At 34.1% G+C, this 22,944-nt stretch overlaps 1 pseudogene; it reads right to left on the bottom strand.

Moving 5' to 3' along the window:
- Nucleotides 1-16,220: 16,220 nt before the first annotated feature.
- The window catches only part of LOC123818690, a 117,677-nt pseudogene continuing 110,953 nt past the window's right edge, over nucleotides 16,221-22,944 (bottom strand).

Below are 22,944 nucleotides of genomic sequence, written 5' to 3'. Positions count from 1 at the left end.
AAGGCATTAATATCCAAAAATATATTAAAAACTCATAAAACTGAACACCAAACCAACAATCCAATTAAATATGGACAGAGGACCTGAACAGGCACTTTCTCCCAAGAAGGTATACAAATGGCCAACAGATTCATTGAAAAATGTTCATCTTCACCAACTACTAGGGAAATGCAAATCAAAACTACACTGATACCCATTAGAATTTTTTAATGTGTCTTAGCAACATGATTCAAATCAGGGACTTTTTGTATTGAAATCAGTTTTACAGAAGCTAATGAATTTCTGTCTCTCCTATTCAATTTGACAATTTACTCTCAGCTCTGACACACTGGGTAGCCTTGCTGACCAGTAGAATTTGTTGTCCTTCATTTGATGCTTGGATTGTAACTAATGACAAAGTATCCTGGAGCTGGAAAGATTAACAAGGTCTCCTTGTGGGAATTTAAGGGAGAAAAAGGTTCAAGAAAGAAAGATAAACTTCCAATTACTGGCAATTTCTTTCAAAGGGATGTATTTGTCTCCTTTATTTCCTTGTGCTTGAACAAATTTAATGCCATATATTTTGTCTTTTACAGGTATGGTGAAATAAGGCAGTACACTACATAATAAACTTGCTGTTTAGTTGTCAATCAATAGCCATGCCAACAAAAATCATCTCAGAGAAATATTTATTAAAATGAATATTTTCCTTATATATGCAAAGATCTTGATCTGCACTAACCTTATGAGGTGATATTTGTGAAAGATAATGATTTGTTTTCCTCATCTCTCTTCTAGAATCACTATTAAATCTGCTCATTGCTCCAAGCTATGGTCACAGAACACTCATAGTCTTATTATAACTGACAACTACATCTTGGTTTGAACTCCAATTCAATTTGCACAGGTTTTCCTTTACACATTTTTCTTATTATTAGGTAAATAGAATGCCCACACAGGCTTGCATCAGTCAAAGGGCAGATATTTTGTTGTACAAGCTCCCTCCAAACAGCTTGGCAAACAGTTCTGCCTTGGTGGTAAGAACTCTGATTCCCCTTGGGCATGAACATGTCAGCATGATTTTTTGAAGGAGCAGTGATATATTTAACATTTGTTATAATCAGTAAAATTTGTTATGTATGCTGGTAATTAGTATCAATTACTGCTCCCTGAATTGTCTCTGAAGAATAATTTTATAGTTCCTGCTAAGGAGGCAGGATGCTTGTGTTTTAAAAGGCGATGCAAAACTGCCTGTGCAATTTTACTCCTCAAACCAACTAACTGATCACCCGTGCTGTGGGACAGGGATTTATCAGTGGCCTCTGGCTGCAGTGACTCATTTTGCCGCTCACCTAATTTTAGTGTTCCAAATGCATGTTTCTTCAAAACTCCTAATCTGCAATGCCTAACCTGCCTTTTCTCTACACTCCCATTCCATTTTAATTCCTTGTTCATACCCAGACTTCCTCTCCAATATCTTTTTCTATTAAATGAATCAGCATTTTATCTGTACCTTTGGCTTTGAATTTTCTCATTTCTTTTTTCCACCTGAAGAATCTCTTGAGAAATAAAATAAGAATAATATAATACTTATTTTACTTCTTTCTTATTTTGGCATGAAGTGATCATTGTTATAGATCACAGGTATGAATAATATTTAATAACAGTAATTAACATTTAATACTGATTTAACAACTACTAAATTCTTTGTCAAATATAATATCTGAATGTGCACATTTAACTCACAGTTCTCCAGACCACACAAGGTAAGAGGTAAAAAGCTGGGCTCCATTAAAAGTGTTTGTTTCTTAGATTTTCATCTAATCTGCTACAGATCTTTCTGGAGTTTTCTTTTTAAGGGCACAAATGTCACTCATGAGGGCTTTACCCTGTGACTTAAGCACCTCCCAAAGTTCCTACGTCCTAATATTATTTTTGGGGGGTTTAAGATTTCAATGTATACATTTTGGGGGAACATAAATAATCAGAACATAGCATCAGTCACTTTTTAACATAGTCTCCTAATATTTAATTAATATTATTTATAGTGATGGTCCTTATCACTTAAAGTTATACTAGTTATTTTTATGTCTCCTTTCACTGAAACCTAAATTTCATTTGAACAAAAACTGAATTTTATCACCATGCTCTCCATGCTCTTCTAAGACACATGGTAGATACTGAATAAACACTTGTCAAATGACTTATCAATGTATAAATTGCTACAGAGGTAATTTTCTTGCTTATTTCATTTACATTTTTCCCTGTACCACTGATTTTAGCATACTCATTCATCATACATTTCACAAATACTTAAGAATATATTATGTGCCATGAAATATTATAGGCATTAAAAATATGGCACCTTGCAAATTATAAATATTGAATAAAATTTGCTACCAAACATTTCCCACAATTAAACTAACAGTTAATTTTACTTTATTAGAATATGTTGGCATAGGATAATAGTTAAACCCAAGAGTCTATTATATACTTTATGGTTTGATGATTTAATTTGGAATAAAAATTAATCAACGACATATTAAAAACCACAATTTTCAAAATAAATCATATGAAGTATATTAACAAAATATTTTTAAATCCTTATATCTTACATTTGACAAAATCAGAATTTTAGTTAATTTAGTACATATATTCTTTCTATTAATTACTCCCATGTTAATTGATCATGTGTATGTAAAGTTTTAGACGAGCAATGATGTTTTTGTACATGATTTGTTTTTGTGCAGCACTAAAAGTTCATCTTTCATTGTGTCTAATTTAAAATAAAGAATATTTTAAACACTAGGAGAGTATGGTAGAGTCTGAATTTTGTATCTGAAGGTAAACAGAGAATAAATACAGTTATCTGAAAACATTAAGTGAAAAATTTCCTTTTCCTCACTTTTCTAGATGTTTTAAAAGATAGCAATGTGGTACGTTTTATATCTTTATGTTCTTACTACATATAAAAATATATGAGGGGCAATGTTAACTTTGGCTTGCCTTACTCTGATAACTCACTAAGGTATTCTGATAAATATCAATTTAACACATTAGGTAGCCTAGTCCTTTGTAAAATTCTCTGAAGGACACACAATCATTAGAAGATATGACACTTGGTTGGGAGCTTATAATATAATTGAATAAGTTAAACTTTAAAGATTCATGAATTCATTAAGATTAATTCTAAAACATTGTATATTTTTAAGCAAGATACATTTCTTATAGCAGGTGTTTTAACTTTTTTTAAGATATTTGAGTAGGCATCACAATGTCATTATGTTTTTTTAATGTGTAATATCAAATACATGGAGAATGAAGGAGAACAAAACAATAAATGTGGTTGAGGTAAAATTATTCTATCCTGACTGAAGTAGATAAAAATTAAAGTGAACAAGGAACTCAGGGGAGGGGCGATGCTCCGGGACAGATCCTGAATTCCAGAATGATTAGCTTCAAATATATTTATCAGAAATAAACTAAGTCAATATAACATTTTTATAGCTCTTAAAGATGTTCTGAAATCTATGAAATAGGGAACATTCCCTATGAAATGTTTCCCTATGAAATGTTCCCTATGAAACAGGAGGGAACATTCTGTTTCATAGGGAAAAGAATATTCCCTATGAAATGCTACCTGCACAATTGAAAACTAATGAGTATTAGTCTTTTGTGTTGTGTTCCCAGATGAGAAATATGTGAACATTTTTTATATTTTCCCTTGATTTTAAGACTGACACATAGGTAGGTGAATAAAGTCAACAGCATTTAAATTGTTACATGATTTTCCTCCGTGTCTTCCGAGATTGGTAAAATAGGATACTGTCTTTTATCCTCATTTGCTATTATGAAATGTACTTTGCTTTTCGGAGTACTTGATAGTTGCTGTGTTTATAGACAGGTATTAATTCAACTTTCAAAAATCAGATTATGAAACCAATTATATTATCTTTTTCATTGAAAAAATAACTGAACTCTGAGGGGCAAACTGAATATCTGAGAATGGGGTGAGTGACCAGAAAAAAAAAATAAGAGTCTGAAAGAATGCTTAGAAGAATTGGTTGTATGTAGTAACTTACTTTCTAGAGAAGGCATCAGTTACATTTTCCAGAGAACTGAATTCTTGTTTTATTTTTTAATGAATTATTTTTGTTGTGGTATTCTATTCTGCTTCCATTATGGTATTTTTTAAAGATTTTATTTATTTATTTAGAGAGATGGGGAAGGGAGGGAGAAAGAGAGGGAGTGAAACATCAATGTGTGGTTGCCTTTAGCACACCCCATACTGGTGATATGTCCTGCCACCGAGGCATGTGCCCCGATTGGGAATCAAACTGGTGATGCTTTGGTTCACAGGCCTGTGCTCAATCCACTGAGCTACACCAGCCAGGGCCCCATTACGGTATTTTTGTACTGACTTACATAACCTAATATATTATGAACTCTTTCACATCAGAAACATGGTGATTTATCTTTCATTTCTGTGACAACAATTAAATACATAAAGTTAAATTTAACTAGTAATTTTAGTTAACCAAATGGAGTGCAATGCCATTTGCCACCATGAAAAAATATAAAAACAAGAACTATAAGCTAAGACTACTTTGTACTTGCTGAATTTTAGTCACTAAATACATGAGTAGAAATATTATTAATATAAACAAATTAAATAAAAAATATGAGTCAAAGGAACTGTCATTGGTATAAATGGTTCATGAAAGAAAGTTTAGAAGTTACAATACAATACATGATTGTCAGTTAGGCTTCCAAGGAACTACATATTGAAAGAGACAAAGGTCAACTTGAGAATAAAGCCTTAAGCTTAAAGATTATTTTTAAATAAGTACAAGCAGAAAGAATGTTTAGAAACCAATATGAAAATATCATTACTTAAACAAAAAGAGTAAAGAATTTGAAGTAATTATTCTAAGAAAATATATCAAAAAGAAAAAAAAAATTATAATTGCCCATTATGTTTGAAAATAATGAGGTTGTGGCTGTACTAAAAAAAAAAGGCAGTTTTAATAAAGGTAATAAACACCAGACTAAGGAGACTGAAAGAATGGTGAAGACTTACCACTCACCAGAATCTGTATTAAAAAGACCGTCATAATAATAATAATAATAATAATAATAATAATAATAACTAAATAGCACTAGAAAATAGAGAACAATGAAATTCAAATTCTAGACAATCTTAGATTTATGATAATGTGAAAATGGGACAAGAATAAAAGAATAGCAAGAAGTAGGCACAATTCATAACTTTAAGTATATGAGATGGCCTTGGGGATACAATGAATGAACCCAGTTACACCTTAATTTATTTATTTTTAAAAGATTTTATTTATTTTTAGAGAGAGGGGAAGGGAGGGAGGGAGAAAAGGAGAAAAACATCAATGTGTGGTTGTCTCTTGTGTACCGCCTACATGCAACCCAAGCATGTGCCCTGAGTGGGACTCAAACCTGCAACCCTTTGGCTTGCAGGCTGGCACTCAGTCCACTGAGCCATACCAGCCAGGGCTTGTTCACTGTAGTTTAAAAAGAAAGGTGTATACAGGGGTGTCCAACCCACAACACAGAGGCCACATGTGTCCCAGGATGGCTATTAATGTGACCCAACACAAAATTGTAAAACTTAGCAAAATATTACGAGATTTTTTTGTGATTACATGTCTCAATGTATTAAATGTGTGGCCCAAGACCACTCTACTTCTTCCAGTGTGACCCAGACGCCAAAAAGTTGGACAATCCTGGATAGTTAACAATGATCTGTGAGGTAGAAAGAGAGCATAGGATTTGGATATGCCTTTACCACTGAACCAAATAAGAATTTAAAGTCTGCAATGTGAGTGTTTATGTTGTAGCAGTAGCCAATAGAGTGTGTGCTATGCAATACCAAGATTGCTAATTATTCAGAGCTTCTTTATATATCATCATCACACTTAATTGGTTGAAACAATAAATTTAAAGTATAAATAAATATAATCCTCTCATGTGTCCAACAGTAGAGGCAAACTGGACCTTAATGAGCTACAGTAATGATTGGAACATCAACTAGTAAAAATTACAATAAATATCCTATAACAAGAATGACAAATTTGGAGAAATATGTAACATATGGAGTCCATTTCTACTATCACTCTGAAAGTTTTTGTATAGAATCAGAAATAATGGATTTAGCTGTAAATTCACTGGATTGTTTTTAGTTCATATTCCCACTGAATTCTGAATATTTAATGTTCTAGTTTTTGTTTTTGAAATTTTCTTTTATTTGTTTCTTTCAAAATACATTTTCATGAATTTCAACTTACTACTTTTTTCTTCTCCATTCCACTGTGCAGCTGCTGCTGTTGTCTCACATGTATCTTCTCTCTTTAACCTCTTCAGTTGGTGTTTTAGCCCAATTAAGATGGAGTTTTCCCTTGGAGACTGGATCTAGTAATTTAATTTAAGTAACAATTTCCTAGGTAACAAATACTGCATTGTTGTATTCTGTTCTGTTTCACTTTTTCCTCTCCTACCAGTATTTCCTAAACTCCTCTTCCAAATAAACTGCATGAAATTGAATAATTTCCTCAACATCTGCTTCTCAAGGAACCCAAACTAAGATGCAACTTTTCAAGTTGTTGTGCTCCAAATAAGCATTTTCCCTTCATTCACTAAACCCATGTGCACTATTATCATCCATGCAGGTATAAAGAAGTAGTTATTAAGTATTTCTTTCTTTCTCCATTCCATGTGTGTGTGTATATATGTATATACATGTGTATACACACACACACACAAACACACACACACACACATATGCCATAAATTCATGCTTACTCTCTATGACTTTGGTTCAAATTGTTAAAGCAAACTTTGTCTCTTTTATCTGTTTTGTACCTTCATATTTATTCTCCCCATGGCCCCAAATATTATTGATTTCCCCTTGCTCTTAGAAAACGCCAAACTTCTAAAGGTGTCATCCAATAACCTTCATTTCCTAGCTTCAGCTTATCCTCCCAACCTCATATTGCCCCCACTTATTCTTTGGGCTATATGCTTCATTGTTAGTAAAGTAACGGAAGCTAAGAAATCCTCAGAATGGAAAATTTCAGGTGATCGAGGAAGGAATAGGTGGTCCAGTGGGAATAGAACAATCAAGGATTTAGAATAATAGCAAGAACTTTATTGAGAAAATAAAACTATTTTAAAGCCATAGGGGAGAATGAACATATATTTACAAAAAGATATATCACATACATATATACATATATAGTCATTGACTTATTGTAAAGATAATCTGAAAAAATACCTTTGACAAATATTAGCTATATGATATAAACAGAAATAAAACTTGACTTTGCCCCTGCATGTATAAAAATAGAGAAATAGAGATGATTATGTTCTTCTCATGGTACAAACTAAGTTTCCCCAGAAGTGACACTGGAGAGATTCTTCATATACGTTTTTTTTTTTTCAGTTTGAAAGCACTTTTTATTAGTTTTAAATTTGTGTATTGTTGTTCAGTTACAGTTGTCCTGCTCACCCCTTCCTCATCCCTCCACACTCTCACAGTCAATCTTGAAAATAAGTTCCATATGCTTTTTAGCAAATGCAGTAAATGTATTTCTATTTTCAATGAAATGCACCTCTCTTTTTCATGAATTATGTGAACATTAACTTAATGTCAATAGTTATATCAACATTGTCATTTACCAATAAAAATATGCTTTTTCATAACTTTATAGCTTCTGTGTATGAAGGGGGTCCAAATAACGTGGAAGTTATTTATTAAAAATGTGTATTTATTCTTGCATGTTTAAACTTCAGTCACTTTCAAAGCACTCTCTATTTGATGCAATACATTAAGACTTTTTTTTTCACTGCTCAAAACAGGTTTTGAACTTGACAATTTTGTTGCCTTTTAATGCTTCTTCTGTTTTTTGCTTTCACCTCTACCACATGGAAAAACGTTTACCTTTGAGGACTTTTTTCATCCAAAGGAAACAAAGAAACAAAAGATGTCTCTCAGGAGTACATGGGTGAATAGGGAAGGTGGAGTACATGTAGGTCAAAAACCACTAAACACTCAGCATGGCATGGGCAGGTGCGCTTATAAATCACCCATCATAAAATACGCAAATGCTTTGAAAGAGACTTCAAAAAATTTTGCTGAAGCTAAATGCAGCCTCTCACACCAGCTGGTACACTGGTACATGGGGGTTCCTTGAACACTCACCTAGTGAGGGAATCCTGTACTACAAGGAGCCTACCTTCAAGAAGATAATTCCAGTTTTTTGGGTCCCCCCCCCTACATATCTAGGAACAAGTTAAAATATGTGACTTGATAAGAAGAAATGGTGCACACGGCAATAGTATGTACCCAGCGTTGCTAAATTTGTCTTTTTCTTCATAGAAAGGAATCTGTCCCTTCATGGGTATCGTGGAAATGCCTAGAAACAGTTTCTATTAACAAAATACAATACAATAAAAAGATCTCTCTCGTTTAATACTTCTTCTGGGAAACAGTAGCAATTTTCCAGGATGATTAAAAGGGAAAACAGTGTGGAAATGGCTGTGAAGAAAAACAATATAGAGGGGAAATACCACGTCATGACTATGCATTCTGCAGATCATTTCCTCTGAGAGTTGCCTGAACCACCTCCGTAATTATCCTTAATATTATCATTTATGTGTCAGCTATTTTATTCATGTAATATCAGTCACAGGCTAAGAAATAACTATATAAAAGTGAAAAATTATTTACAGTCAAATAAATAGCAGATGAGTAAGCAAATGATTGTAAAACACCATGAAAATTGTTATTATCTAATTTTATATGGAAGATAGAGTAAGTATCTAGGGTAAGGATTGCATACAAAATCACCAAGCTACTTAGTAAAGTCATCAATTTTAGAAAGATAAATTCACTGAGGACCACTGGAATAGAAATAAGGGAAACTTCTTAAGTTAGTTCTTTGGTACTCTATGGCTAAAACAGTGGATTTAGTACTTTTTTTATTTCTCACTTTCTTCAGTTTAAGTCTCATGTATATTTACACTAATGACAGAGAAAGATTTTAAATCAGTGAATATAATATGGATTAAATTATAAATTATAAATTAACATATTAAATAAATAAATGAAATGAAAATGTAAGCATTATGTTACACTTAAAGAAACATCATAGTATAAAACTGAGGACAGAGATGGAATTCTAACATTCACATCAAAGAAAATCACTACATTTTTAAATAAAACGAGTCTTGATAAAATTTTTTATCTCAATTACACACTGTGCCATTTATTCTGCTTATATTTTTATTCTTTCATAGCTTTCATTTTCCTCACTAATTCTTTTCCATTCTGTAAAATTTCATGTTTTTACCTTAATGGTATTGATCTAAATGTAACAACCAATAGTGAATCCTTATTTAAAATTTTTAGAAGAAAATCATATGAGAGAAAATGCAAAAGTAACCAAGTAATATTTCTCATACAACTTTATTATTAAACATAAAAATAAATGTTCAATTAAAAATAAGCAAGCAGTAAAATATGTAGTACCATTGATTCCATAGAAGTACATATACAGTGTTACAAATGATATATATAAAATCTACTGTGAGGAGAGCATGGGCAAGTAACAGCCATTTTTTAAAAAAACTATAATTATTAGTATTACATATTTATAAATAAAAGCCTCGACGTATTACCTTTGCTTTTAGCAGGAATAATGATGGAAAGTCATGTGTTTCACATTTTTCTACCTAGCTCATTGCTTTTATTTTTCAAGGTTTTTAAAATTCAGGATCTAAACATGGACACTCTACACTGTTTTCAATCACCTAACATGTGGTTCTGTCCTTTTCTTTGGTCTGAATGAAATGACTAGCATTTTGCAACTCACACATTTTTTATGATGTTCCCTAAAGACAATCAAAGGTAGAAGTGAAGAAATGTTACATTTGACTCGGGCCAGAACTTGAGTAAAGAGCTGTGTCTGATCAATACAGACCCTATTAATTCTGATCCCAGCCTGATGATTGTTATTCGGCTTCCTCCCCAGAGTTAAATTACTTTGTAACAGCACAAAAACTACTCAGAAGGGTTAGTCAGAAACCACAGAAAATGTTTTCTTCCTAATAGTTCAGTTATCACGGAGTTGCACATAGTGAAGAGATGAGAATATGGTTTTATAGTGTATATTTCATGCCAAAGGCTCCCTTAAAGTGCTCTGTAATGGAGGTTAACATCAGCCTGGGTAATTCTGAAGTTGTTAGGTGAGTGCTCTACCAGAGTCTGCCTTAGGATATTAGAGTCCATTTTGTTGATAGGTAGAATGCTTGCTAGGACCCCAAGGGCATTCTTTATATTTTTCTGAAAAGACGTTTGAGTTTTTTCCATTTCAGCTAAAAAATTCACAAGCTGTGTCACAAGCTTGGATCTTAAATGACTGAAATGTGCTAAGTGACTACAATGAGATAGTTAGATATAATACCTACCAATATGAATGAAAAATAGTTACTAAATTCTAGGTACTCACCATATAGTCTGTTTGTCTGGTATATAAGCATGTAGTTACAATTAGTTGTGAAAGTTGCAGATTGTCATAGCCTGTTGGGGGGATAAAGATACAGGACTGCATTGCTGGTGTGTTGTTTACAAGACTGCAGAGAAGTGAAACCTGAATTTGAGTTTAAAGTGGATATTTTCAGATTTTTCCATTAGATTTACCAGAATTAAAGATAACAATCAGGAAAAGACAGAGATCTCAAAATGCCAAAGGTACAACTTTTGTGGCACATACAAGAAAACTAATATTGTCAGTGTTGAATTATATTAGGATGAGAAAATATAGAGGAAATGCCTGAAGATAATTTATTTTACATAATGGAGAATCCTTTGATTTTATTAAAAAATAGTTAAGAAATATGAAAGCAGCCCAAGTGTTCATCAGTAGATGAGTGGATAAAACAGCTCTGGAGCATTTACACAATGGAATATTACTCGGCTGTAAAAAAGAAGAAAAGTTTACCCTTTGTGACAATATTGATGGGCCTGGAGACCATTACACTAGGTGAAATAAGCCGGCCAAAGAAAGACAAATACCATAAAATTTCACTCATATGTGGAATCTAATGAACAAACTGAATAAAGAAAATGGGGACTGACTCATAGAGAGCAGGCTGACCACTGGGAAGAAGGTCAGGGGTTGGAAGGACTGAGAAAAAATGGAAAAGGACTCACTGACAGCGACAACAGTGTGGTGATTGTAGTGCGGAGAGGGTATAAGGGGACTAAATGGTAATGAAAAAATAGAAATCAAATCTAAAAAAAAAATATCTAGAGATTTGAAGCAGAAAAGTGACAATTAAATTCTGTTTTTAGTGAAAATTCTAGTATCAATATAATGATGTATTGAAAAGAAGAGACATCAGAATAAGAGAGAAATTAAAGGAGTTATATTGAGAATATTTAGTGAGAAATAAAAAGCGTCTGTTAAAAAGTTTAAGATGGGCTGACATCTTTGCAAGAGATATTTTAGACAGAAATACATAACTGAGTAACTGTTATAATTTTAGAAATGATGTATTTGAAATTGTTGTTTATTAAGCCAGTCAATGGCTTCATAAGTGATGTTCTTAAGATAGGAAAGGTGAAACTAGAAATGGATCTGAGGGAAAAATGAGTATGACTGTCCATTTGGAAGTGGTGAGTCTCTGCAGGGTATTCTTGCAGCAGTCTACACTGCTTTATTTACATTCTGCCTAAACCCACATGCTGGAGATAGGAGGGCAGTCATTCCAGAGAAGGTTTAGATGATATAAGAATAGATAATATTGTAAGATAAGATGAAACCTTCATTTAAAAAAAAAACAAGAAAATGAAATGACCAAGGACAGAAGTAATGGGGGTCCTAGGACTTTGAGAATTTCAAAGAAGAAAATAATTTGGTAAATATACATAGTAAGTTAATTAGTAACCTAAGAAGGATGAGAACCAAGAGACTGTATTCCAGATAGTAAGAGGAGGAGTTCTTGTGAGAAGTCATCTTACACCTCCTCTCTATTCCATCAGTCCATTGTGAGAATACCTTCAACATGTCAATGAAACCCTCTAAGTTTTCTCTATCTAGTTCTGTGTCTCATATTTCCCCCTTTGTATATTTATGTATTCAGGTAAAATGTGTCTGATATTTTGTATCATGCATTACAACAAAAATACTTAAATCATTTTAGGTTTTCAAATTGTATTCTATATGTAACTTTCAACTTTTATTTTCTTTTTAAAATATATTGGAGTGACACTGATTTAAAAATTGTATAGGTTTCAAGAGTACAGTTCAATGATATGTCATCTGTATACATGGCATAGTGTGCCACCCAAAGTCACATCTTGTTTTGTCACTGTGTATTTGATCCCTTTTGCCTATTATTATCCCCATCCTCCCCCCCTCTAGTAACTGCCATACTATTGTTTGTGTCTATGAGTTTTTCTTTGTTTTTTTCACTTGTTCATTTGTTGTTTTCAGTTTTATATCCCACAGATGAGTGAAATTATATGGTTCTTGACTTCTTCAGTCTGACTGACTTTGCTTAGCATGATATTCTAAAGATCCACCCATGTTTTTGCAAATAGCAGTATTGCATCTTTCTAATGGCTGATGCAATGCAGGATGTGGAGCCTGGGGATCTTCACTGCTCATTCATATAAGCTGAAGAAAACTCAGAGAGTACTGGATAGAGCAGACATAGCCTCTATTACTCACCTTACAGGGAACACTGATGGTGGGAGATCTGCAAGGGAACACTGATGGTGGGAGATCTGCAAAGCAGGACTGCATGTCCTTGAGTCCAAGACTTGTTTTAAGGAGTTCCAAACAAAGGGGACATGTGTCTTGCACATGAGTTTAAATTACATTATCCCAGGATGTATATGCAGAGAGGAAAGGTCAAGAAGTAGTCACAGGTCAAGAATCCAGCCCCAAAATGAGATAAGGAGGGAATTACAATCCATTTCCAAAGCAATACACATTTCTTCTGTACAGAGGCCCTCCACCCAGCTTTCTATTATGGGGTTTGGAAGAGCCAATATGACCCCACAGCTGAGTAGTATTTCATTGTATATATGTACTATATCTTCTTAATCCAATCCTCTATCAAAGGACACTTTATTTGTTTCCATGCCTTGGCCCCTGTAAATAATGCTGCAATGACTATAGCAGCACATTTACCTTTGCAAATATATATTTTCAAAAAATTTTGGATAGATACACAGAAGAGGGGTTGCTAGATCATATAGTAACTTTATTCTTAATTTTCTTAAGGGACCCCCACACTATTTTCCAAAGTGGCTGTACCAGTTTACATTCTCATCAATAGTGAATGAGGTTTCCTTTTCCTCCACAACATCTGTAACACCTATTACATGTCTTGTTGATAATAGCCATTATAACAGGCATGAGGTGGTATCATTAATGTTTTGACTTGCATTTCCCTAATAGCTAGTGAAGTTGAGCATCATTTCACATATCTGTTGACCATTTGCATGTCTTCTTGGGAGAAGTGTCTTTTCAGGCCCATTTTTAAATTGGATGTGTGTGTGTGTGTGTTGAGTTGTATGAGTTCTTTATATATTTTGGGTATTAATCCCTGTTGGAGCTGCCATTTGTAAATATCTTCTCTCATTAAGTTGGTTGTCTTTTTTATTATTGGTGGTTTCTTTTGCTGTGCAGAAGTTTTTTAGTTTGATATAGTCCCATTCATTTATTTTTGCTTTTGATTCTATTGCCTTCAACTTTTAAAGGTCAATTTATAAGGGGCCTCAAGAGTTGGAGTCTGATTTCATTTATTTCTTCTCAGTCACGTAAGGTAGCAGAAAAGAATAGCAAGTTCCTCTGAGTGTTCCATACTCTGCCTGGGCACTCCTTTTCATTACTATCTGTTCTATCTGTGTGTAAACTACTTACACTTTGTGTGGGAGAAAAATAGGAAGTGATGTGTGTTGCTGCTAACTTCTAAGGTTCATATAAAGTGTGCTATAGAATGTATTTTGTATATACTTATGGCCCTCTTTATAGAATAATGTAAAATTAAAATAATTCATACCAATTTTTTCACAAGATGTTCTTGTTTATCTTAAGATAACCATTTTATATGTTGAGAACAATTAAAATAGCTTTTCAGAATTGGCATAAAACAAAGCAAAGAAGTTTAGATCCAGAATATATTTGTCCCGAAGAGAATATAGGCATCATTTCATTATTCAGTTTTATTAAGTTGTAGTTTATTTTCTTGTGACATATATTGGCTTCATTTGAACAGATGGATTAATGTTTTAAATCAGGCATTTAGCCACAAGCTATTTTGTATTTAGGTTCTTTTCAAAGCTATTCACCGTATCCCACCATCGATCTATGTACAGAATCACCCATTCAAATCAGTGATGCAGTCTGAATAAAAATATAGGGCAAGAAGGAAAAATATATTTGATATGTTCTCACATTTTTTAATTTACATAGTTGGTAGGACTATGTACTTTTTTGTAATATTAAACAGAAAAAGATATATGGCTGACAAAAGAAGCATCAACAAAACCATTCAATATTTTTAGCTATTTTTTTCTGCCTTCTTCAAACTGGGATTGACAGTAAAGTGTGCAGTAGTGACTATTGTTTCACTGATCTTTATTCTTTGAATTGAATTTGTAACAAGATTCAGAGTTTAGAGAAGATTAAGCTGGTCTAATTTAATATGCCTAAAAATATAGAATTTCAAGTGAGTACACAAAATAAAACAAAAAAATAAAAAAAACAAGTTATAAACTATCAGGCAATAATATAGGTGGGCATTTAATGAGCACAGTTCTTAAATTTATCAGATGCATTAAACTGCAAAAACACTTGCGAGAGTCAACAAGAGAAGGTAATAACCAGCCTCCTCCATAACTGCAAGACTCAAGCAACATTTTTTTGTTGTTTGAATTTGTCTTTTTATTCTAAGATGAGCTAAATTTTAAAGATTACCTTAGTTTTCAGACTTTATTTACCAGAATTGTTAGGAGAGCTAACTGACAATATAACTCATTATGAAAATATGTTGGAAAGTACAAGAACAGATGTGAGATGGTACTCAAGGTTCTGAGTAACAAGGAATCAGAGGAACTGAAGAAAACCTCCCCAGCCTCGGCAGCTCGCTGCAGCCGACAGAGTGCAGGATACCCTGGTTTAACAAGGTGCCATCTAGGAGGGCTGTCACAGTCTTCTCTAGGGTGATTCCCTACCCTTTGTTTTCTAAGCAAGTTGCCTTTACTAACTTAGGAGTCCCTTTAACATTTGAAAATTAAAATAATTCATCAAGCAGGAGTCACTTTTTGTAGGTAAGGTAAATCACAGGATAATATACTGGGATAATTTTGTTCTCTTTCTAAGTCAAAAAAAGCCTTAAAATGGTCAGAAATTGATGCGAGAGGGGGTGACAAATGTACACTTTGGACTTTCATCACTAATGAAAAAATAAAGCACTTTTATAGACTTAAAACTGTAATTAGTGCATTTAGATTTTGGTGAAAATTTTTAAATACCAGTACAATAATACAATGTCAACAAAAATTTGCCAGGTACTGAGGTTAATTTAGTGAGCTACCATCATTTAAATATAAGAAAAGTAATTTCTTGGTCCAAAAGAGTAAAACCTTTAAAAAGATTGTCTCTAGAGAACATTATTTGAGAATAAGGCATTTTCAGACATATTCTGATACTCAAATTCACTTTTTAACAGCAATTATACATTAACCTTTTGATTACATCTTTCTTGAACAGCTGTCAGATTTCCATTTTTGGGGGAGATATTTTCACTAGAGTGCTGTTCAAGTTAAACTTGAACAAGTTAAACTTTCTTCATTACTACTAAGAACTTCATACATTCACTGTTTTTGGTCTTTTCAAAAAGAGACAAGAAGACTTGCTACATGGACTATAGCCAACATCTTTAAAAGGCATGCAACAAGAATATTCCCACAATAGCCCTGGCTGGTGTAGCTTAGTGGATTGAGCATGGGCCTGCAAACCAAAGGGTAGTCAGTTCGATTCCCAGTCAGGGCACATGCCTGGATGGCAGGCCCGGTCCCCAGTAGGGAGTGTGTGAGAAGCAAACACACACTGATGTTTCTCTCACTATCTCCCTCCCTCTCTTCCCCTCTCTCTAAATAAAATCTTTAAAAATAATTAAAAATATTCCCACAATGATTATACAGAAGCCACAGGCACCCTGTTCAAGTAATTGATCTGTGTGCTCACAGAGACTATGAGGCTCAGCAGCAGGACCCAGCCCTGAGAGCAGCAAGAGCTCCTTGATGTATAGACCCACAGGATACAGAAAAAGCATTCTGATCACAGAGCCAATGGTGATGTACATGAGAATGTTTTTCTCTCCATGGCAGGGTACCACCACAAAGATTAATATTAAGTTACGCAGTGACAACAAGTGTGGAAAAGACCATAAACCCTGAATCCCCATAGACCCCTGAATCCCTGTAGAGAGAGGGGTAGGGAGAGAGAAAGAAAAACCTGATGCTTGAGAGAAGAATGGATTGGTTGCCTCCTCACACCCAGAGTAGGCATTCATACCTGGACCTGTCTGGCCAGGGGGTGGAGTGGGTGGTTGCACACACTGGTACCCAGATGGGGATCAAACCAGAAGTATGTGCCCAGACCAGGAATCAACCTCAATCTTTCCATTTCTGAATGACACTGCAACCAACTGGGCCAAATCCTCCAGAGCATCAATATTCTTTTGGAGCATGAATGACCACAACTGTAGGTCCTAGAATACTGTACTTAGCAAACATTTAATTTTCCCATGAAGATAAAATCTTTCATTTAAAATGTATGAGAAAAAAATAACACTAAGATGCTGAGAGCTACTAATGGAGTCATTAGGGTAGCTGGTGCAGAGGCATAAGCACCAGGGCTGGCCACCGCACCAGCTCCCATTGAAAGCAGTCCAGTTACCCTCAGCCATTCTTTAAGTTATGTGTGACCACCTTGACCTGCTCTTAAGGAGCCATTTCTGGCAAGTCAGTGAGGCTCTTTCCCCCCAAAATGAAACTCTCTCCAGTGAAAATACTGGATCTCATAGTCAATCCCAGATGAATATAAAAGTCATATTGTCCATACCCCTGGCTAGGTCCATTTGTTTCTTAAGTTCCCATGACTCACATTGATCAAACAACAGAGAAGTGTCAGTGCTGGAGGCAAGACGATGCAGCCTTCAGATATGTAAGTTTAATATGGCCTCTCTTATGGGAAAAAAAAAGCTGGAAGAGGTAGATATGACTTATCTCATTTATATGTAAATAATTCCCTTTCTTGTCATTTAAACTTTAAACCCTGGCAGAGTAGCTCTGGCCCTAGTGGCAGGCCAGTCAACCATGCACAGTTGCCCCTCCGTTACTGGCTCTGGTCACCTCCACTCACACCCTCACCCAGGCCATATGTGCCTCTCTCTCCTGCCTTTGTGGCCAATGCCTTTGTTGCTGTCCAGTGGGAGGTGAAAGCAACTAGGTCTGTACCCAGGTGCTGTCTCTTCCATGGGGTAGCCCCAGAGCAACCAGCCGCAGACAACTTCCAGCCCCTGTGGCTGCCAGTGCCATTGACTAGAGCAACATTCCCTCCTCAACTCTCCCACCTCTTTCCCCAACCTCTTTTCCCTCAGTAACATTTAAACTCTACTTACCCATATCTTTCTATTTGACCTTAAGACTGAAACAACTGTCAAACAAAAATTTATAAGATCACATAAAATTATTTTCATTGTTTTATAATATGTAATAAAGCATAGATAATAAATACTAGAGATGGGACATTCAATAAGATTCATGGTACATACCTTTTCATGACATTCATGGTCAGTTTTTATAGCACTTAAGAAAATTCCCACATGTGGTTTATACAGGGTGGGGCAACATAACTTTACAGTAGTTCAAATGGAAAATAATATAATAATTAATCAATAATAATATAAGAATAAACTGTTTTGAGAATTCACAAATGTAAACCTACTTTTGCACAACCCTGTATATATAGAATACTAAATGATGCATTTACTGACATAGTAAACATTTATATTGTAATACAAATGTGAGATCATATTTTTTTATTTTTAAGTTTTACAGCTATTCCAATGATTTCCCTCTTTCCCCCCTACATCCAGCCCTCACCCCACTTCCCTGGTAAATATCCACCCCATTATCCATGTCTATGGATTTTTCATACATCTTCCTTGACTAATACCTTCACCTTCTTTGAAACAGTGTCCCACTCCCTTCTTCCTTCTTACTGCTGTCAGTCTATTCCATGATTCTCTGTTTCTGGTTCTATTTTGCTGACTAGTTTATTTTGTTCATTATTACTCTTAAAAAGTGAGATCATATGGCATTTGTCTTTCACCACCTGGCTTATTTTACTTAGAACGATGGTCTCCAGTCCCATCCTTGCTGTAACAAAAGGTAGGGATTCCTTCTTTATTTCTGCTGTGTAGTTATCCATTGTGTAAATACACCAGATTTTTTTCCCCCAGGAACAAGGCGAGGAAGTCCTCTCCTGCTTTTCTTTTCTTTTCTTTTCTTTTCTTTTCTTTTCTTTTCTTTTCTTTTCTTTTCTTTTCTTTTCTTTTCTTTTTCTTTTTCTTTTCTTTTCTTTTTTCTTTTCTTTTCTATCTTTTTTTAATAAAGATTTTATTTATTTCTTTTTAGAGAGGGAAGGGAGAGAGAGAGAGAAACATCAATGTGTGGTTGCTGAGGATCATGGCCTGCAACCCAGGCATGTACCCTGACTGGGAATAAAACCTGCGACACTTTGGTTCACAGCCCACACTCAATCCATTGAGCTACGCCAGCCAGGGTTATATACCACAGTTTTTTAATTTACTCATCTACTGATGAACATTTAGGCTGTTTCCAATTTTTGGCTACTGCAAATGGTGATACAATGAACATAAGGATGCATAATTTCTTTCAAATTGATGTTTCAATATTCTTAGAGTATATTCCCAGCATTGGAATTGCTGGGTCAAAAAGTAGTTTCATTTTTTAAAATTTTTTGAGGAAATTCCATACTGTTTTCCACAGTGACTTCAGCAGTCTGCATCTCTACCAACAGTACACTAGAATTCCCTTTTCTCCACATCCTCACCAGCTTTTGTTTTTTATTGATTAACGGTGGCCATTTTGGCAGGTGTGCAGTGGTTTAAATTTGCATCTCTCTGAAAGCTAATGATGTTGGGAATTTTTTTCATGTGTCTATAGGCCATCTGTACGTCCTCCTTGGAGAAGTGTCTATTTGGGTCCCCTGTCCTTTTTTACTTGGATTGTTTGTCTCCCTGGTATTAGGTTCTTTATATATTTTGGAGATAAACCATTTTCTGATGAGTCATTGGAAAATATGTTCTCCCATACAGTCACTTTCCTTTTTTATTTTGATGATTATTTCTTTAGCTGTGCAGAAGCTTTTTAATTTGATGTTTTCTCATTTTTTTTCATTTTTTCCCTTGCCCTAGGATATATATTTGCAAAAAGACTGCTACATGAGATATCTGAAATTTTACTGCCTATTTTTTCTGCTAGGCCTTTCATGGTGTCATGGCTTATGTTTAATTCCTTTATTCATTTTCAGTTTATTGTGGTGTATGGTGTGATTTGGTGATCTAATTTTTTTATGTACTAGTCCAGTTCTCCCAACACCATTTATTGAAGAGATTATGTTTATTCCATTGTATACTCATGCCTCCTTTATCAACATGGGTTTATTTCTGGTCTCTCTATTCTGCTCCAATGACCTATATGTCTGTTTTTATGCCAGTACCTGACTGTTTTGATTACAGTGGCCTTGTAGTATAGTTTTGAAATCAGGTACTGTAATCCTTCTAACTTTGTTCTTTCTGAAGACTGCTGATGCAATTTATTTTGTTGTTCTATTTAAATATTTGTAGTACTTGACCTAGGTCTGTGAAATAAGCCATTGGCATTTTTAATAGGAATTGTGTTGAATCTATAGATTGCTATGGATAGTATAAAAAATTTAATGAGGTTAATTCTCCTAATCCATGAACACAGTATATGCTTCCATTTATTTGTATTTTCCTCAGTTTCAATCTTCAATGTTGTATAGTTTTCTGATGTACTTTATTTTTCTTGTTGCTATGGTAAATGTGATTTTTTCTTAGCTTCTCTTTCTGATAGTTCATTGCTGGTACACAAAAATGAAATTCATTTCTGAATATTGACTGCATATCCTGGTACTTTGCTGAATTCACTTATTAGGTTGAGTGTTTTTTTGGGGGGCATCTATAGGGTTTTCTATGTACACTGTCACGTCTTCTGCAAATAATGACAAATTTACTTCCTACTTTCCAAATTGGATGCTTTTTATTTCTTATTTTTTTCCTAATCACTGTGGTTAGAAATTTCAGTACTCTATTGAATAAGGACACAAGGGTGTCCTACTCCTGATCTTAGTGGAAAAGGTATTAGTTTTTGCCCACTGAGTATGATGTTGGTAGTATTTATTTTGATGTTGGTTGTTTATTATGTTGAGGAATGCTCCCTCTATTCCCACTTTGCTAAGTGTTCTTATAAATGGGTGCTGTACCTTATCAAACGCTTTTTCAGCAACTATTAGTATGATCATGTGATTTTTGTCCCTTATTTTGTTTATGTGATGTATTACATTTATTGATTTGCGAATATTGTTCCATCCTTGCATCCCTGGGATGGATCTCACTTGATCATTGTGTATGATCATTTTAGTGTATTGCTGGATCCAGTTTGCCAATATTTTATTGAAGAGTTTAGTACTTATGTTCATCAGAGATATTGACCTGTAATACTCTTTCTCTGATGTATCATTACCTGGTTTTGGAATTAGGATAATACTGACTTTGTTAAAATAGTCTGGGAGTCTTCCCTCTTCTTAATTTTTTTTGGAATAGTTTGAGAAGAATAGGTATCATTTCTTCTTTGAATATTTGGTAAAAATTGCTTGTAAAGCCATCTGGTCCAAAGCTTTTTATGTGTTTGGAGTTTTGTGATTATGGCTTCAATTTTGCTGGTTATTACCATTCTATTCAGATTTCATATTACTTGATTCAGTTTTGAAAGACTACATGTTTCAAGAAATCTACCTTTTTCATCCAAGTTTTCAAATTTCTTAGCATATATTTATTCATAGTAATTTCTTACATTCCTTTCTATTTCTGTGGTATTGGTTTTTATGTCTACTCATTCATTTCTGATTTTACTTGGATCATCTCTCTCTCTCCTTTTTTTTCTTGATGAGTCTGGTTAAAGGTTACCTATTTTGTTTATCTTTCCAAAAAATTGCTTCTAGATCCATTACTATTTTGAATTTTTTTTAGTCTCTATGTCATTTAATTCTGCTCAGATTTTGATTACTTCCTTCCTTCTGATCACTCTAGGCTTTGTTTATTGTTCACTTAGGCCTTTTAGATGTAAGGTCTGGTTGTTTATTTGATATTTTCTATCTTTAGGTAGGCTTGTATTGCTGTGAATTCCCCTCTCAAGGTTGCCTTTTCTGTGTCCCATAGGTTTTTGGGTTGTTTTGTATTCATTTCCATTTGTTTCCAGATACTTTTTGATTTATTCTTTGTTTTCATTTTTAACCCATTATTTAATAACATGTTATTCAGCCTCTGTGCATTTGAATGTTTTTGAGTGTTTTTCTTGAGATTGTTTCCAGTTTCAAGCCATTGTGATCTGAGAAGGGGCTTGATATGATTTCAATTTTCACAGAATTTATTAAGGCTTATTTTGTGTCCTACCATGTGGTCTATCTTTGAAAATGATCCATGTATATTTGAAAAGAATGTATATCTTACTTCTTTGGGATGGAGTATTCTATAAATATTAATTAGGTTCATTTGATCAAGAGCACAAGTATCCAACCTGTAGTTTGAGAGCCACACATGCCTCAGGATGGATATGAATGTGGCCCAATGCAAAATCACAAATTTTCTTTAAACATTATGAGACTATTTTATGATTACATGTTGCAATGTATTTAATGTGTGGCTCAAGACAACTCTTCTTCTTCCAGTGTGGCCCACAGACACGAAAAGTTTGGACATCCTGATCTACAGTGTCATTCAAACTGCGATATCCTTGTTGATTTTTTGTTGGAAGATCTATGTACTGTTGACAGTGGAGTGTTAAAATTCCCTACAATGACAGTATTGCTATCATTCTCTTTCTTAAAGTCCTCCAGGATTTTTAAAATATATTTTGATGCTCTTATATTTGGTACATAAATGTTTATGAAGGGTATATCATCTTATTGGGAATACTCCCTTAAGTATTATATAGTAACTTTGTTTGTTTCTTGTTATGGACTTTGTTTTGAAGTCTATTTTGTCTGATATAAGAATGGCTAGTGTCGCAGGTTCAATTCCCAGCCAGGGTACATGCCTGGGTTGCAGGCCATAACACCCAGCAACCACACATTGATGTTTCTCTCTCTCTCTCTATCTCCCTCCCTTCCCTCTCTAAAAATAAATAAATTTTAAAAATCTAAAAAAAAAAGAATTGCTACCACAGCTTTTCTTTTTCATATCTATTTGCATGAAATATTTTTTCTATCCCTTCCCTCTCAGCCAATGTGAATCTTTTGTTCTGAGGTGGGTCTCTTTTAGACAGCATATATGCAGATCATGTTTTATTATCCATTCAATTGCCTTATTTCTTTTGATTGGGACATTTATTCCATTTACACTTAAGGTTATTATCGATAGTTGTTTGTGCATTGTCATTTTTCCCTTTGTACCTGTGCTCCTTTCTCTCTTTTTAAATTTCTTTCTTTTCTTAAAGCCATCCCTTTAAGCATCTCTTATAATACTGGTTTGATGGATCTGTACTGTTTTAGCCATTTTTTTTTTTTTTTGCCTAGAAAGCTTTTCCTT

Source organism: Phyllostomus hastatus, unplaced genomic scaffold (genome assembly GCF_019186645.2).
Source record: "Phyllostomus hastatus isolate PE091 unplaced genomic scaffold, TTU_PhHast_1.1 phas_contig_29, whole genome shotgun sequence".
Classification (NCBI taxonomy): domain Eukaryota; kingdom Metazoa; phylum Chordata; class Mammalia; order Chiroptera; family Phyllostomidae; genus Phyllostomus; species Phyllostomus hastatus.
Note: the sequence above shows the minus strand (reverse complement) of the source record. Positions and strands in the feature narration are given on the sequence as shown.